At 44.2% G+C, this 15,388-nt stretch overlaps 1 long non-coding RNA gene across 1 annotated transcript; it reads right to left on the bottom strand.

Moving 5' to 3' along the window:
- Positions 1-509: 509 nt before the first annotated feature.
- Positions 510-13,312, bottom strand: LOC129636630 (uncharacterized). Its single transcript, XR_008707045.1, has 3 exons — positions 12,761-13,312; positions 2,957-3,167; positions 510-706 (listed from the first exon to the last, which is right to left on the bottom strand). It is a non-coding gene; the product is annotated as an uncharacterized LOC129636630 (long non-coding RNA).
- Between the last annotated feature and the right edge of the window lie 2,076 nt (positions 13,313-15,388).

The raw sequence follows: 15,388 nt of genomic DNA, 5'->3' as shown, positions 1-15,388 counted from the left end.
TTTTCTGAATGTTGAGCTTTAAGCCAACTTTTTCATTCTCCTCTTTCATTTTCATCAAGAGGCTCTTCAGTTCTTCTTCACTTTCTGCCATAAGGGTGGCATTATCTGCATATCTGAGGTTATTGATATTTCTCCCAGCAATCTTGATCCCAGCTTGTGCTTCATCCAGCCCAGTGTTTCTCATGATGTACTCTACATATAAGTTAAATAAGCAGGGTGACAATATACAGCCTTAACATACTCCTTTTCCTATTTGGAACCAGTCTGTTGTTCCATGTCCAGATCTAACTGTTGCTTCCTTACCTGCATAAAGATTTCTCAAGAAGCAGGTCAGGTGGTCTAGTATTCCCATCTCTTTAAGAATTTTCCACAGTTTGTGATCCACACAGTCAAGGGTTTTGTTATAGTCAATAAAGCAGAAGTAGATGTTTTTCTGGAACTCTCTTGCATTTTCAATGATCCAATAAATGTTGGCAATTTGATCTCTGATTCCTCTGCCTTTTCTAAAACAGAGTCAGAATGGCCATCATCAAAACAGTCTACAAATAATAAATGCTAGAAAGGGTGTGGAGAAAAGGGAACCCTCCTACACTATTGGTGGGAATGTAAATTGATGCAGCTACTGTGAAGAACAATATGGAGGTTCCTTAAAAAACTAAAAATAGAGCTCCCATATGATCCCACAATCTCACTCCTGGGTGTACACCTGGAAAAGATGAAAATTCTAATTCAGAAAGATACACGCACACCAATGTTCTCAGCAGCACTACTTACAATACCCGAGTCACGGAAGCAACCTAAGTGTTTATCAACAGATGAATGAATAAAGAAGATGTGCCACGTATATACATATATACACATCGGACTATGACACAGCAATAAAAACTAAGGAAATAATTCCATTTGCAGCAACATGAATGACCTAGAGATTACCGCATAAGCTAAGTAAGTCAGAAAGAGAAAGTCTAATACCATATGAAATTACTTATATGTAGAATCTAAAAAACAACACAAATGAACATATCTACAAAAGAGAAATATACTCAGACGTAGAGAATAGATGTGTGGTTGCCAAGGGGGAGCAGGGTTGGGAAGAGAAGGAATGGAAGTTTGACATTAGCAAATGCAAACTATTGTATATATTGTAGAATGGATAAACGAGGCCCTACTATACAGTATAGGGAACTCTATTCAATACTTTGTGATAAATCACAAAAGAATACATATATATATTTAACTGAATCACTTTGCTATACAGAAGAAATTAACACAACATTGTAAATCAACTATATACTTCAATATATTTTTTTAATCATGCTGGGACAACATGATATCCAAAAGCAAAGGAATGAGGTTGGGCCTCTGCCTCATGTCATATACAAATATTTTCAAAATGTGTCAACAACCTAAAATACTTAGAAGAAAATTTACGGATAAATCTTAAAGACCCTGAATTTAGAAATAGACTCCTATATATGACAATGAAAGTATGAACAAAAAAAGAAAAAAATAGATTGGACTTCAAAATTGTACAACTCTGTGCCTCAAAGTGCATCATCAAGAAAGTGAAAAGGCAACCTACAGAACAGGAAAGAGTATTTGTAGATTATTTATCCAATAGCTTTCAAAGACAAACAACTCAATTAAAAAGCGGGCAAAAGACTTGAGTAGACATTTCTCTAAGAATATATACAAATGAGCAGCAACAAACACACGAAGGGATGATCAACATCATTAGTCATTAAGGAATTATAAACAAAACCCACGATGAGATACCACTTCACACCCACTAGGATAGTTATTAAAAAAAAAAAACCACACACATACACACAAAATCACAAATGTTGGTGAAGATATGGAAAAATAGGAACACTTGTACGTTGCTGGTGGGAATGTAAAACATTCAGCTGCTGTGGAAAACCGTTTGGTGGTTACTCAAAAAATTAATTAGAGCTACAATGTAAATAAGTAACTCCCTTCAAATTTGGACATGGATATTTGATACAGATCCAAAATAATTGAAAACAAGTACTGAAACAAATATATGTATACCCATGTTCATAACAGCACCATTTCACAACACCCAAAAGGTAGAACCCCAAATGTTCTTCACTGGATAAATGCATAAAAAATTGTGACATATGTAGACAATGAAATATTATTGAGCCATATAGAGGAATGAAGTACTGATATATGCTACAACCAGGATGAACCCAGAGAACATTATACTGAGCCGAAGAAGCCAGACACAAAATATTACATCTTGTATGATTCCATTTATATGAAATATCCAGAATAGTTAAATCCAAAGAAACAGAAGGCAGATTCTTTGTTGTCAGGGACTGGAGGGGACAGGGAAATGGAGGTTAACTGCCTTTTGGAGGTGATAAAAATATCGTAGAACTACAAACAGGTGGTAAAGGCACAGCATTGTAAATGTACTAAATTTCACTGAATCCTTCACTTTAAAATGGTTCATTTTTATCTTGTGTACATTTCACCTTAGTTAAAAAGAAAAAGTAAACCAGATAAATCAATTTTTGAATTTTTAATAGTTTATTAAAAAAACAAAGCTACTGGAAGGTAGAAATCAAATCTCACTCACCTTTATGTGCCCTCACCCCTTGATATTTACCACTATCTGCCGCATGAAGACAAGAATCAGTGTTTGCCTGAATGAATAAATAATCTGAAGAAAAATTATACATAAACTATGGAGACTTAGAAATTCCCTAATATCTTCCTTGCTTTCTTCATTTGTTTAAGTGTTTCCTTAGATTTTCTTTTTCCAACCACAAGAGCAATACTCACTGGTTTCTACAAGCCAACAACCAAGGTATGCAAAGCCTTCCACCACCTGCTCACCCCACACTTCAGCACTGTGGCCTCCGCACTCTCACAAACACCCGTTCCGGCTATTAATAGATCAACAGTCTTGTGTGTATTTTACACTTACAAGTTTTCTTCATGCTTAATCAAAGATCCCCCAAATGATGTGTGCAACTCATATCTCAGTTATCATCTTGGTATTAGTATTCCGAGAGCGAATTACTCCTGTGCTCTTCCGTTCGTCCATCTCCTCCGCTGGATGCTGGGGACCAAGAGAGAATGATAAGGAGGCATCTTCCCAGGTCAAAGTTATGAATTTCAACAGCTCCATGCACTGCCTAATTACAGAAAGGAGGAGTCCAATTTGAAACTTTAAATGAGAACACAGGCAGTTGAGACATTTGGCAACACCCATTTTCCCTCCCCTAATATATGCTATTCATTACTTTATAACCATCCCTGCCTATTAGCAGAGACTGTCTACCTCCCAACATAAATTTTATCCAGGATTATTTTGACTTAATTTTTAATTCACAGATAGCATTCCATCACCTCCAAACATTTACTTATTTACAATCAACCCTCTCTATCTTCAGGTTTTGCATCTGCTGACTAAACCAACCACTGTTCTAAAGTATTTGGCGGGAAAAACATCCAGAAAGTTCCAAAGAGCAAAGCTTTAATTTGCCATAACCTGGCAACTATGTTCATTTTAAATGGTCTAAAGTACACTGGAGGATGTGCATAGGCTATATGCAAACACTACACTATTTTATTCAAGGAATTTCAGCATCCACGGATTTTGATATCTACCAGGGTCCTAGAATCAATCCCCGTGGATATCAAAGCATAGCTGTATTTACTTATTTTTCTTAGTGTCTGCCCCTTGCGCCTCCAGCATGTTACCTCCACAGAGCAGAGATTTTAGCCTGCTCTGTTCATTGACAAAAGTCCAGCATCCAGAATACTGGCCAGTACATAATAGGTGATCATATGAGAATATATCATATATAAAGTTCTACAAGATCTCCCCTTTTCGGACCTCTTGTAAAGGTCACCTCCCTCTAGAAAAAGTTAGGGTTATAAATTTGGTATATTTCTTCTTGTCTCCTCTCCGTCGTGGTTCCCCAGGAAGATTACAGCTAAATAAGGGAAAGTGGTTCCATCCCTGGGTCGGGAATATCCCCTGGAGAAGGGAATGGCAACGCACTCCAGTTTTCTTGCCTGGAGAATTCCATGGACAGAGGAGCCTGGTGAGCTACAGTCTATGGGATCACAAAGAGTTGGACACAACTGAGCAACTAACACACACACACACACACACACACACGGGAAAAGTTGGGAGTTGACCAGTTGACAAGGTTCTAGCCTACCTGGAGCTACCAGTTTCTCATTTCTCTGTGTCCCCAGTGAAGTTTAGAAATAACAGTCCCTTCTTGGGAATCATCCCAAGAGAATTGATAAGCCCCTCTACATAATCTCACTGAGTCTTTAGTCCAGTCTTTGGGAGAGGCAGAGGAGGTATCACTGCATCTTAGAAAGGCATCTGGGAGGCTTCTGAGTGACACGAGGGAACTGACACCAGAATCCCCAGCTCCAACCGCTCAGGACTATCGCCAGAGCCACACGGAAGCACGCCCTCTCCCTCACGACATCGTGTTTAAAATTCCAGTTCAGTGTCCTATTTTTCTACCAGAGCAAGCACTGGTCCCTACTGGGGGACCAATAGAGTCCAAAACAGAGGCTCAAGGTTTTTTCAAGAAGTATTGGTTGGCCAGCATTTTGTTGACTGTCTTTCAGTTTGGGTTTGTCTGGTGTTTTCTCATGATCAGACTGAGGCTATGCATTTTTGGCAAAAATGCACAAGTGGTATTTTTGCACAGAAGTGAAGATGTGCCCTCAGCACAACACTCTTTGTCAGTGTCAAGGTCTTAAGAGGCAAGGAAAGACTAAGGAATTGTTAGGGAGTACAGAAAATGAACAGGAAAACAACCAAATGCAATGTGGAGTCCTGGGTAGGACCCCAGAACCCAAGAAGGATATCAGCAGAGATGGTTCTGTGCTAAGGTTGATGTCTTAGTCTCGATCATTGCACCGAGGTTATGGAAGTCATTAATGTTAGGGGATGTTCGGAAACTGGTACACGGAGACACTGTGCATGCATACTAAGTTGCTTCAGTCATGTCTGACTCTTTACAACCCCACGAACTGCAGCCTGCCAGGCTCCTCCATCCATGGGATTCTCCAGGCAAGAATACTAGAGTGGGCTGCCATTTCCTTCTCCATGGACACTGTACCATTTTGCAACTTTTTCTGTAAGCCCAAAATTCAATATAAAAGATTTAAAAAGATGTGTTGGCTGTTCCTTATTCTCCTCACCTCTATTTATCTGGAAAGAGAGAGGGGAAATACATCTTTCAAGCTCCTTTAGAGTTACAAAGGTAGGAATACCCAAGCCCAACCCAAAGGAGACCTAGATGGCTGCCAATAGCTTCTGGGCTCAGAGGTGGATGACCAATGGAGGGCGGGCTCTTGCTGAAATTCCAAGATATTCCATCTTGGACGCATGCTTGCTAAGTCACTTCAGTCATGTCTGATTCTGTGCAACCCTGTGGACTGTAGCCCCCCAGGCTCCTGTCCATGGGATTCTCCAGGCAAGGATACTGGAATGGGTTGCTGTGCCCTCCTCCAGGGTATCTTCCTGACCCAGGGATGGAACCTGTGTCTTTTATGTCTCCTGCATTGGCAGGTAGGTTCTTTACCACTAGCCCATAGTTCTTTACCACCTGGGAAGCCCATAGTTTGCTGAAATTTTTGTTCCCATAGACTTAACTATGTCCTGACACAGGAACCTGGAGGACTAGTCTCATTGGTCAAACCCTTAACCCACTTGGGAGGGCCTTACTCTCTCTTAATCTGCCTAACCACCCACTTATCCTTTCTGTTTGCTGGGGCCCCACATGCAGGGGTAAGCATTTCACAGGAATTATTCCCCCTTCCATGTCCTGATTCCAACTCTGACCCAACTTGTGCTTAACATTTTTTTCCATCACTTTAGATGGCAGTGGGGTGCTCCAAGTTGTGTGTGTATGAGTGTGTGCATGTGTATATGTTGACTCTAAAACAAGTGATTTTTCCACTTACACTATATAAATTTCACACCATCAAGCCATACTCAATATTTCTGTAGTATTAGTGAAGTTGAAATCTTGTCATTATCAATTGCAGGTAGCAAAAAATAAAGGACTTCCCACAAACCCCGTCTATAAGCATCATTCATTCAGTAGATATGTATTGGAAACCCCAGCATCACGCACTGTGGAGCAGTGGGGAGTGACTCACTTCCAGTCTTTCTTCTACAACACAGAATAAGTGAACCTTCTTTGAAGGGCCTGAACCCCCTCCCATGACTCACTGGGAGGCCTAGCTTCTTCTCCATCCACGAGATGTGTATCCAGCCATAAACATGCAGAAAGCAAAGGTCAGGATCAATGTGACAGACATTTTAAAGGAATGGAAAAAGGCAATTCATCAGATATGGAAGTATCTAAAAGGAAAGAATTGTGGAGACCATCCTCTGCTCTCATTTCTAAGTACCAAGGCCAGATTCTATCAAGAGCATTAGGTCTTACACAAAGGAGGCCTTTTTCACCAACTGTCAACCTATTCAGACAAATGGGTTATAACCACAACCTCCTATAACCAAACTAACATGGACTGAAAGAGTTAGCTGCTCAGTCAGGCTCAACTCTTTGCAACCCATGGACCTCTGTCCACGGGATTCACCAGGCAAGAATACTGGAGTGGGTTGACATTCACTTGTCCAAGGGATCATCCTGACCCAGGGATCAAACTCCAGTTTCCTGCACTGCAGGCAGATTCTTTACTGTCTGAACCACTAGGGAAGCCCTTGGACTAACCATAGACTGGGTGTCTTCTAAACAACAGAAATGTCTCTCACAGTTTTTGAGGCTGGAAGTCTATATCTGCCGAGAGCCTCCTTCCTGATACATAAACAGCCATCTTACCCATGTAACCTCGCTTGGCAGAGGGGGTAGGGGAGATGTCTCAGGCCTCTCCTGCTGCTGCTGCTGCTGCTAAGTCACTTCAGTTGTGTCCGACTCCATGCAACCCCATAGACGACAGCCCACCAGGCTCCCCCATCCCTGGGATTCTCCAGGCAAGAACACTGGAGTGGGTTGCCATTTCCTTCTCCAATGCATGAAAGTGAAAAGTGAAAGTGAAGTTGCTCAGTCATGTCCGACTCTTAGCAACCTCATGGACTGCAGCCTACCAGGCTCCTCCGTCCATGGGATTTTCCAGACAAGAGTACTGGAGTGGGGTGCCATTGCCTTCTCCTATCAGGCCACAAATCCCATTCATCGGGGCTCTGCCCTAATGACCTAATCACCTCCTAAAGGCCCCACCCCCTAATACCATCACCTTGGGGTTAGGATTGCAACATAAAAATTTTGAAACAATCAGACCATGGTATTGATTGACCCACTTCAGTCCCCATTTCCTCTTCTAGTAGATTAGGTCCTGGGCTCATCGTTACAGGTGGAAATGAAAAATAGGAAATGATTTGGGCCCAACCTGACATGAACTTGACTGTTGAGGTTCCAGACTGCTGTAGGGGAGTGGAGTAAGGAATGCATCAGCCTTTGGAACAGACCCAAGGACCCAGAGAAAGTTTTCAGACCCTGTCTCTCTTTACGGATATAATGAGAAAACCACAGTGTTTTGGAGACTACTGACCACAGTCCTGAGCCCCGGCTTCTCCCAGGGTCCACCCCACCCCGGCGGCAGGCTGCTGGGGAGGCTGTGCTGGAAAGGTACTGATTCAGCAGTGCTCAGAGCCGCCTCCCCTGAATGCTCAGAGCAGCTGCTTAAATGTCTCTCAGCGTGAGTGAGAGGAGCCAGCTAAATTGTTGCCCGACACGTCAGGAGAGGCGGCCGCCCCACATCTGCTCAGCCCTTATTTTTAATTGCTTAATAATAGTGAGTGGGCTTCCCTCCTCCCCCTACCGGGCAAAGCAGCGTGGGGGGCTTTGACATTCAGGGCCTGGCGTGTGGGCAGCAAACGCAGATGAGGCTGGGAAAATGTCAACCACCTACAGCTTCTCTCCCAATTAATCACAGCACCATATGACAGGGCATACCTCCGAGGAGGAACACTGGGCTGGCAGTGGGGAGAGCTCGCTCCAGCCCCAGCCTGGCTACCGAATTAGCCCTGTGACGTAGCTTGAGCAGCTCACCCTCTGGGAGCCTCGAGTTTCCACTCATTTGAAACTTTTTATTTAAAAGGAATGGGGATTGGAGGAAAGGATAAGGTCTCACAGGCAAGTGATTAAGGGCTTGTGATTCAGACCACCTGGGTCCACTTCCAGCTTCCACCACCTGCTGATGGGGGGGATCCCAAGTCAGAGATCTGAGTTATCTGGGTCATAATTCCTTCAATTATTGATACAGAGATGAGCATCACAACAGGACCACACAGCAAGGCGGTTGGAAGGACTTAGAATGGAGCATAGCATGAGGTGTGCACTTCATAAAAGTTGGTTGCTATTATTATTCCAATTCTAGTCAACTAAGTCAAGTTCCAAGGGAAGTATTTTCAAAGATGAATAACACATGGAATTTGCCCCCAGATACTCAGCCTTATGGGGAAGACACGCATATGCATAAAATAGCAAGATGGAGGAGGAAGGCTGCCTGTAAGAGAAGGGGTAGCACCATGTGCCGAGGATGGGCGGACCTGTGCTGGGGGCTCAAGTAGCACAGCTGAGCCAGTTAAATGGGCTTCACACACTTAACCCACACAGCTATTCAAATGACGTTGTTCCCATCAACCTCAGAGGGACGCAATCTCAGAAAAGTTATAAAATTTGCCTGAGATCACGCTGCTTCTAAGTGTCCAAGATGGGAATTCAAAGTCAAGCCTTAGGTCATTTCCCTTCAATTCTGCATCACTGGGGAACTGGCGGGGACTGGCAGTTGCTTCACACAGGAAGTAGCATTAGAGCAGACTAAGCCCCGACATTCGTTATTACAGAAAGGCAGGATTTCTGGGTCATGTCCCAAGAATGTTTCTTAGCTACAAAGGTGAGTTCTTTTTAACTTCTCTGAGCCCCAGTTTCTTCACTTTCTGAATAACAATAGTGCCTACCACAGAGCTCATGGGAGGAATTAAGTGAGCTTACACATGCAAAGCTCTTAATAGTTCTGTCACACGGCAAGCACTTGTGTGTGTTAGTCACTTAGTCGTGTCCGACTCTTTGCAACCCCATGGACTGTAGCTCACCAGGTTCCTCTGTCATTGGAATTCTCCGGACAAGAATACTGGAATGGGTTGCCATTCCCTTCTCCAGGGGATCTTCCCAACCCAGGGATCAAACCTGGGTTTCCTGCATTGCAGGCGGATGCTTTACCGTCTGAGCCACCAGGGAAGCCACCGTGTCATCGTCATTGTCATCATCTGTCCTCAGTGCCCCTTGAGCTGACAGGACCACCCTTGATAAAAAGGGAACCTCTGTTTTCACAAGGGCTCTCTCGAGACCCTCTCCTAGCAGGTGCCTGAAGTGGGTAGTCAGTCCTGAGGTTAAGAATCTGTCCTATGCCTGGGGTCTTCCTGAAAACAGAAAAGCCACTGAGAATGACTCACACATGCAATTCTTCATGCTTTGAGAAAGCAGTCCATGCCTCAGGAAGGATGGGTGACTGGAAACTGAGTCAGGGGCGGACAACAGAAGGGCTGCTACAGATGGGGACTACCAGAAAGGAGAGGGGGTAGAGCTAACTGCCGTCTCCTTCCCAACCCCAAGGGCTCTCTTTCCAATCTGCTAGGAGGCTGCACCCCCTCCCCACCCCCAGCCTCTGGCAGGGATGGTATACGAGCTGGCCCTCATTAGCATGTGCCGCCAGAGTGCAGGGGGTGAGTGATGGCTCCCCCAGAACAGAGGCATGTTTGATGTCGGCTTGTCAGCCCCACCATCCTTCACAGAAACCTGGGGCCAAGATTCACATCCTCTGTCGGAGGCTCATCTAACACCCTGAGCTGGCCTCCACAGGGGTCCAATTTGTACACCTTCTCCCTGAGAATGGCAGGCAATTTTTCAGGCACCGGACATAGGGAACCTGTAGCAATGCTCCGTTTTTCCTTGGGAATATCTTAGGGGCTGCAGTCAGGATAAAGTAAGAAGATGGGGAAAAGAGAGAAAGACCTGGAAGAAGCGCATGAACCATAGCCTTTAACCCTTAGAGCACCTGCCCTCCCTCCCCGAGCCACATCTCAGGTTTTCCAGGGAATGTCACTTGGAATAATTGTGTATCATTCAGTTATCAATTCAAGACACTAGTCTGTCACAACAAGCAGTTGTTCGCCAAGAGATAAGGATGCCAAAATCTGATTCCTACGAGAAGGAACATCCTCAGATCAAGATGAAGCAGTCTCGTATTTTAGTTGGAAGCCTTATTTTGCCTCTCTCTTCTGTCCCTCACTTGGGTTGCCATGTCTTTAATTTGCTAAGTCCCTCTGATGTGCTGGGCAGAGGGCTGGGGGTCAGGAGACACGAACAGCTGACTGCGGCCAAGTCTCTGCTCTAGGAGCTCGTGACCAGAGACGGCGACTCTAAGCCTGCCAAGGACAGAGACTAGGTCTGGGAGTGGCTCATTCTGCCCTGTGGCTTCACAGTGCCCGGCACACAGCAGAGCCTCAATAGCATTTTTCAATGCTCAATTTTAGTAGCATCTTTCCCACAAAAAATGACATAGAAGTCAACAGAAATGAAGTCTTATATTCTTTTCTCTCATCTAATTCGTTCCAAAGGAAGAGCGTTTTCCTCATTTGCTGTTAAGATTCAACAGTAAAGATGCTACAAAAATTGACCCCACACCACACATTCTGTGTGAAACTGATGGAAAGAATTCTGGGCTGGAGGCCACAAGTTAATGCTGGCTTTGCCCAAAGGACCTGTGAAGGTCCCTATGGTAACTGGGAACCCCCTGGACCACTCTGAGCCTGTTGCATGTAGGGCCGGCTCTTCTGCCTGATCTATAAGACTGGGAGGCAGAGGGGGCTCAAAGATGCTTTAAAATGGTGGCTCTCAGCTGGGGTCTATAGGTTCTGCTCTTAAAACCTAAAGCTGAGGAATCAAAATGGTGATCCAAGACATGGGGATTTGGTCCACACAGGTACTAAAGAAACCCAAATTTCCAACATTGAAAAATTAAGAGATTTTACATTTTAAACTCTGGATTTCCAGCTGCTCTTGAAAAATAGGAAATCTGACAACACCAGACCAGAAGCTCAGCATGAAAGCCGTCTTTTGTAGCTGAAGAATGGCTCCAGCCTTTAGACTGGGCCTGTGCTCTGCAGGTCAGCACAGTTCACACTGCAGTCAGCTTTCCTGTTTTAAGCCAACCACTCCTCTCCCCTCCAGACCCTGCAGCCGTCTGAATGGGTTAATAAGCCTGATCAGATTCACTTGTGGCTTATAATGACTGCACATGCCCAACACTAGCTAGGAATTCACACTTACAGGCCCAAGTGGACTCCCAGGAATTCAGAGGAAAGGGAGTTCAGAATGTTGGGAAAGGTGGAGGGGCGGGGGGTATGGTGAAGGAAAGGTGGGAGACATGTGTGGTCCTGCTGGGGGCCCATGTGTAAACCCTTCTGGCCAGACTGGGGGCCTGTGCAGGGGAGCTGGTGGGAGGCAAGGCTGGGAATGGCAAGTTGAGCCAGTACCGTTGGAACAAAGGACCTGAATGCCAAGTGCTATTATTCTCCGCCTTTCATGCCAAGAACTCCAGATACAACATAGAGTTTAGGGACTAAGGCTGCCAAGCTCGCCCTGCACACACTTCCACCCCCACCTTCATGACGAGAGTCGAGGTAGGAGTCTCAGCCTCGGGAAACACATGGCCAAGTACAAAGTTCTGAAAACCACCCTCCACCCTCACAAACTCCGCACTCAGGTTTCCTCCACCAGCAACAAGCATCTCACCCAGACCCAGCAGAACAGCGGGCCAACGTCTAGGCTGAATCCTACAAAGCACCTCAGGGGAAAGACAGAAGAGAAAAAACCTCCTTTCAGCTTCATTAGGGCTCTTGCTTAACTGAGCTAAAAATAAAACTAATTGCTTTTGCTCTTCTAAAGTGAAAAATCAGTTTTTAAAGGATCAAGATTCTCTCCCTGACTGGAGAAATCATTGAATCAGGACTAGACAGGCTGCCAATGAATTATGAATGTAGTAATCAAGTCTTCTTGGAAGGTCAAAGTCTTGGTTACAAATGGGCACTAAAATTAGAAATATGCCGAAGCTGCCTAAAGCAGACCCCCTTTTGTCATTTTTTTTAAAAGAGGGAAGAGGCACGAACTGTTCCTCCTCAGGTATCTGGCTTGTTCTCAAGCAATGCCTCATCCTCACTTTGGAGGAAACATCTGCACAGAAGAGTATAGGAATGCCATCCACACCCCACCCCCCAAAGCCCCCCCAATCTCCCCTAATGCTAGTGTGAAAATGCTTCCCGTTCTCCTCATTCATGATCTGGAATCCCACAAATTAAAAGCATTTTAGGACAGTGAGCAGACTCTTCAAATCCAAGAGAGCAGGAATCAGTCATCTACATCTTGGTGGGTTAACAGTGATTCAGTCTTTCATCGGAACAAACAGTTGAGCCGACAGGATTGGGAGATGGAGGAGACAGGGTGTGTGTGTCTGGAGGAAAGTGAGAAGAGAAGGGCAACACTCAAGGGTGGGGTTCAAGGGAGGATGAGGATGACTAGGGCGGCCTTCTACCTCAACCAGGAAGGAGAAGAGGTCCCCACAGAAAACTCAGACATGGAGAAAAGCCAACCTAGAGCCAATAGCAATAATAACAGCAACATTCCCTCAAGAAAGTATGGCACCTGAGAAGGCATTACCTTACCTCATTTTGTTGAGGATGGATCCATTTTAAGCAAAAAAAGGTGGCTGGAAGGCACTGCTGCTGCTGCTGCTGCTGCTAAGTCGCTTCAGTTATGTCTGACTCTGTGCCACCCCAGAGATGGCAGCCCACCAGACTCCCCCATCCCTGGGATTCTCCAGGCAAGAACACTGGAGTGGGTTGCCATTTCCTTCTCTAATGCATGAAAGTGAAAAGTGAAAGTGAAGTCGCTCAGTCGTGTCCAACTCTTGGCGACCCCATGGACTGCAGCCCACCAGGCTCCTCCGTCCATGGGATTTTCCAGGCAAGAGTACTGGAGTGGGGTGCCATTGCCTTCTCCTGGAAGGCACTATCTTTCCTCAAACCCTTGACCTTTGTTGTGGCCTCTGGAGACAGGGTCAGTTCTAACCACAAGGCTCCCTGAACTGGAGCTGCTTCCACGAGCTTACTGGTCCCAGGCCTGGAGTGGTGAGTTAGGGGAGGGAGGTCAGGACTCTGCTTCTCCTGGAGCTCAGGATTGAAAGTGAGCCCAGCTCCTTGATCCCTTGCCACTTGCTGAGCACGAACATATGGGCTTAATCAGTGGTTCTCAGCCCTGGTTGCACATTAGATTCACCTGGGAGATTTTTCAATGTTGATGCCCAGGTCTTATTCCAGACCAATTAAATGTAGTATCTAGGAGTGGCTCCAGGCATCACTACTTGTTACAGCTTTCTCATGATTCTATTATTAATATGCACTCTCGGCTGAGAACCAGACTTTTTTTTATAATCATTTTTTAAAATTGAAGTATAGTTAATTTACAGTGTTGTGTTAGTTTCTGGTATACAGCAAAGCAGTTCAGATATAGATATGTATATTCTTTCTCAGATTCTTTCCCATTATAGCTTATTATAAGATATTGAATATAGTTCCCTGGGCTATACAGTAGGTCCTTGCTATCTGTTTTATATATAGTAATCTGTCCATGTTAATTCCAAACGTGTGCCTATGTTAATTCCAGACTCCTAATTTATCTCTCTCCCCTTCCTCATCCCCTTTGTTAACAGTAAGTTTGTTTTTTGTCAGTGAGCCTACTTCTGCTTTGCAAATAAGTTCATTTGTATCATTTTTTTTAATCCCACTTAGATATGGAATCATATATTTGTCTTTCTCTGTCTAGCTTACTTTACTTAGTATAATAATTTCTCCATCATACAAGTTGCTGCAAATGACATTATTTCTTTCTTTTTTGTGGCTGAATAATATTCTATTGTATATATACCACATATTCCTTATTCATTCATCTGTTGATGGTTGCTTCCATGTCTTGGTTATTGTAAATAGAGCTGCTATGAACACTGGGGTGCATTTATCTTTTTAAATTAGAGTTTTGTCGAGGTATATGCCAAGGAGTGGAATTGCTGGATCATGCGGTAATTCTAGTCTTAGTTTTTAAAGGAAAATCTATACTGTTTTCCATGGAGATTGCACCAATTTACATTCCCACCAACAGTGTAAGAAGGGAGAATCATTGACTTCATCATTCCCGTCCATCACCTCTTCTCCATCTTCCTGCCCCTCTTCTCACTTCCCAAACCCAGACTGTGGGGCTTCTCTAGCATGAAAGGCTCTGAAGGTAGCAAAGTCTTCATCTCCCAGAGTGGACACTGGATTCTGGAGCATCTCTGTGTAGCACCCAGCTTCCCCACACATTCCAAATCATTCCATTAGAAGACGCCTTTAAGGCACATCTTAGCCAGGGTAGCAGGCAGGATTCATCCTCAAGCCAACTCTGTTGGACCAAAAGTGAATCTTTGGGGCACTATATTGAGAAAATCCTTCTCAAGAGGACATTTCCAAGTTCAGTGGGAAAGAATACCATCTTTAACTTCAATATCAGCTAAGAATACAGGAGAGGAAAATGGGGGTACAGAAGCCTTAGCATCTGTCAAGCCTAAAAAGTTCCTTTTCTGGATTATAGGTAAAAAGAGACCTAGAGAAAGGAAGCCCCCATTATAACATGCCCCCATTAACCACTTAAATACATCACCAAGTTCACTTAATAGGTACTGTCTATGTCTAACACTGTAGAACCTTGCTACTCAAATGAGGGTCCATGACCATTGGGTTCAGCATCGGATAAGCTGGGAGCTTGTTAGAAATGCAGAATCTTGGGATCCACACAAGACTAACTGGATTCAGATCTGCATTTTAACAAGTTCTCCGGGGCTTCAGCTCCACAATGAATTTTTTAAAGTACTGTTAGGGAGTAGAGAAGATGGGAATAAGAGTGGGCTCTGCCACAGTCCAGATGAGGAATGCCAAAAAAAAAGTCAAAAAAAGAACAATGCTAAGTCTTGTAAGAGAACAAAAAAATGCTGCTGAGCCAACAGAGGGGAAAGATCTACATAACCACAAAAGCACAGAGGTTTCAGAGAGAAGAGAGGCTTTGGGCTGAGTGACACAGGATAGATGGAGTTTGGATAGGCAGCTAGGGTCCTGTCACTCTTGGGCAGCTCGCCCCTCACTTTTTTTTTTTTTAACTTTTTATTTTATATCGGAGTATAGTTGATTAATGGTGTCACATTAGTTTCAGGCATATAGCAAAGTAAATCAGTTATCCATGTACATGTATCTCTTCTTCAAATT

The sequence above is a fragment of the Bubalus kerabau genome, chromosome 22, assembly GCF_029407905.1.
Source record: "Bubalus kerabau isolate K-KA32 ecotype Philippines breed swamp buffalo chromosome 22, PCC_UOA_SB_1v2, whole genome shotgun sequence".
NCBI classification, from domain to species: Eukaryota; Metazoa; Chordata; class Mammalia; order Artiodactyla; family Bovidae; genus Bubalus; species Bubalus kerabau.
The sequence above is the reverse complement of the archived record's forward strand: the minus strand, read 5'-3'. Positions and strand labels throughout refer to the sequence as shown.